Consider the following 3,546-nt stretch of genomic DNA (forward strand, 5'->3'; position numbering starts at 1 on the left):
TTCTTTTTCAGTAGTAGCATAATTTCTTTGAGCATTGTCTAGTGTTTTACTAGCATATTGAATAACATTTAGTTTCTTATCAACTCTTTGTCCTAGAACATCACCTACATCATAATCACTAGCATCACACATAATTTCAAAGGGTAAATTCCAATCAGATGGTTGAAAAATAGGTGCAGAGATCAATGCTTTCTTAAGTATTTCAAATGCTTCTACACAATCATCATCGAAAACAAATGGTATATCTTTTTGTAATAAATTAGTCAGAGGCCGAGAAATTTTTGAGAAGTCCTTAATGAACCTCCTATAAAAACCGGCATGACCAAGGAAACTTCTTATACATTTGATGTCCTTGGGACATGGCATCTTTTCAATAGCATCAACCTTGGCTTTATCAACTTCAATACCTCTTTCAGAAACTTTATGCAAATACCTCTTTCAGAAACTTTATGCCCCAAGACAATACCTTCATTAACCATAAAGTGGCACTTTTCCCAATTCAAGACAAGATTAGTTTCTTCACATCTCTGCAAAACTCGATCAAGGTTGCTCAAGCAATCATCAAAAGAAGATCCATAGACGGAAAAATCGTCCATGAAAACCTCACAAATCTTTTCACAGAAGTCAAAGAATATAGCCATCATGCATCTTTGAAAGGTAGCAGGTGCATTACATAAACCAAAAGGCATACGTCTATAAGCAAAAGTGCCAAAAGGGCATGTAAAAGTAGTCTTTGATTGATCTTTGGCTGACACAGGTATTTGAGAGATACCAGAATAACCATCTAGAAAGCAAAAATGTGTATGTTTAGACAATCTTTCTAGCATTTTATCGATAAAAGGTAAGGGGTAATGATCCTTTTTGTAGCCTTATTTAATTTGCAGAAATCAATTACCATCCTATAACCTGTAATAATTCTTTGAGGAATCAATTCATCTTTATCATTAGGAACAACCGTAATACCTCCCTTCTTAGGGACACAATGGACAGGACTTACCCACTTACTATCAGCAACGGGATAAATTATACCTACCTCAAGGAGCTTTAGTATCTCCTTTCTTACCACTTCTTTCATTTTAGGATTCAGTCGGCGTTGATGATCACGAACTGGTTTAGCATCTTCTTCCAAATTGATTTTATGTTGGCATAGAGTGGGACTAATGCCCTTAAGATCATCAAGAGTATACCCAGTAGCAGCATGGTGCTTCTTCAGAGTTTTTAATAATCTCTCTTCTTCATGTTCTGAAAGGTTAGCACTGATATAACAGGATATATCTTTTTCTCATCAAGATAAGCATATTTAAGAGTACCAGGTAACGGTTTAAGCTCAAACACGAGATCACCCTTGGGTGGAGGAGGATCCCCTAGGATTTCAACAGGTAAATTGTTTTTCAGAATAGGTTCCTATTTAAAGAATACTTCATCTAATTCCCTTCTTTCATTCTTAAACATACCATTTTCATGGTCTAGCAAATATTGTTCTAAAGGATCACTAGGAGGTACGGCAATAGAAGCAAGACCAATAATTTCATCCTTACTAGGCAATTCTTCTTCACGATGTTGTCTACTAAATTTAGAAAAATTAAATTCATGAGTCATATCATCTAAACCGACAGTAACAACATCTCTTTTGCAATCTATGGTAGCATTAACAGAATTTAGGAAGGGTCTACCAAATATAATGGGAGAAAAGCTATCTTGTGGGGACCAAGAACAAGAAAATCAGCAAGATATTTAGTTTTCCCACACAAGACTTCAACATCTCTAACAATTCCCATTGGTGAAATAGTATCTCTATTGGCAAGTTTAATTGTGACATCAATATCTTCTAACTCAACAGGTGCAATATCATGCATAATTTCTTTGTATAAGGAGTGAGGTATTGCACTAGCACTGGCACCCATATCACATAAGCCATGAAAACAATGATCTCCTATTTTAACAGAAATAACAGGCATGCCTACCACAGGTCTAGGTTTATCTGTATCACGAGGTTTAGCAATTCTAGCAGTTTCATTACAGAAATAAATAACATGCCCATCTATATTATCAAACAAGAGATCTTTAACAATAGCAACATTAGGTTCAACTTTAACTTGCTCAGGAGGTGTATATGTTTTAATATTGCTTTTACGGACCACAGTTGAAGCTTTAGCATGATCCTTATCCTAACAGGGAAAGGTGGTTTCTCAATATAAGAAGTAGGAACAATAGGATCATTATAAGTAATAGTCTTTTCTTCAACTTTAATAGGTCCAACTACTTTTACTTCTATGGGAGGATGATATTTAAACCACTTCTCCTTTGGGAGATCAACATAAGCAGCAAAAGATTCACAGAAAGAGGCTACTATCTCACAGTCAAGTCCAGATTTAGTGCTAAATTTACGAAAAATATCGGTATCCATAAAAGATTTAACACAATCAAAACTAGGTGTCATACCTGACTCCTTACCATTGTCGAGGTCCCAATCTTTGGAGTTGCGTTTAATTCTTTCCAATAAATCCCATTTGAATTCAATAGTCTTCATCATAAAAGAGCCAGCACAAGAAGTATCAAGCATTGTGCGATTGTTACCAGAAAGCCGAGCATAAAAATTTTGAATAATCATTTCTCTTGAGAGCTCATGATTGGGGTATGAATATAACATTGATTTAAGCCTCCCCCAAGCTTGAGCGATGCTTTCTCCTTCGCGAGGCCAAAAATTATATATATAATTGCGATCACGATGAACAAGATGCATAGGATAAAACTTCTGATGAAATTCCAATTTCAATCGTTTGTAATTCCAAGACCCCATATCATCACATAGCCTATAGCATGTCGATGCATCTCCCGTCAAAGATAAAGGGAAGACCTTATTCTTAACAACATCTCCAGATACACCTACAAGCTTAAATAATCCACAAACTTGATCCACATATATCAGATGTTCATCAGGGTGTTTTGTTCCATCTCCTAAGAAAGGATTAGCTAGCAGTTTTTCTAACATACCCGAAGGAACTTCAAAGCAAGTATTGTCATTTTCCTTTTCATTTTCAGTAGGTTCAGTAGGTTGAGGAGCAACTCTTTGCTCTACTGGTCGGGGTGAAGATATCCCGAACAAGCCCCTCAGAGGATTACTTTCCATAGTAACAAGTGACAGTAAATTTCAGCACACTATATAAATTTTTCCTTACCAAATTCCACCTGCCAAAGGCCCTTCACTCCCCGGCAATGGCGCCAGAAAAGAGTCTGGATGACCCACAAGTATAGGAGATCTATCGTAGTCCTTTTGATAAGTAAGAGTGTCGAACCCAACGAGGAGCAGAAGGAAATGATAAGCGATTTCCAGCAAGGTATTCTCTGCAAGTACTGAAATAAGTGGTAACAAATAGTTTTGTGATAGGATAATTTGTAACGAGCAACAAGTAACAAAAGTAAATAAAGTGTAGCAGGGTGGCCCAATCCTTTTTGTAGCAAAGGACAAGCCTGGACAAACTCTTATATGATGTAAAGCGCTCCCGAGGACACATGGGAATATCATCAAGCTAGTTTTCATCACGT

The sequence above is a fragment of the Triticum dicoccoides genome, chromosome 2A, assembly GCF_002162155.2.
Source record: "Triticum dicoccoides isolate Atlit2015 ecotype Zavitan chromosome 2A, WEW_v2.0, whole genome shotgun sequence".
Taxonomy (NCBI): domain Eukaryota; kingdom Viridiplantae; phylum Streptophyta; class Magnoliopsida; order Poales; family Poaceae; genus Triticum; species Triticum dicoccoides.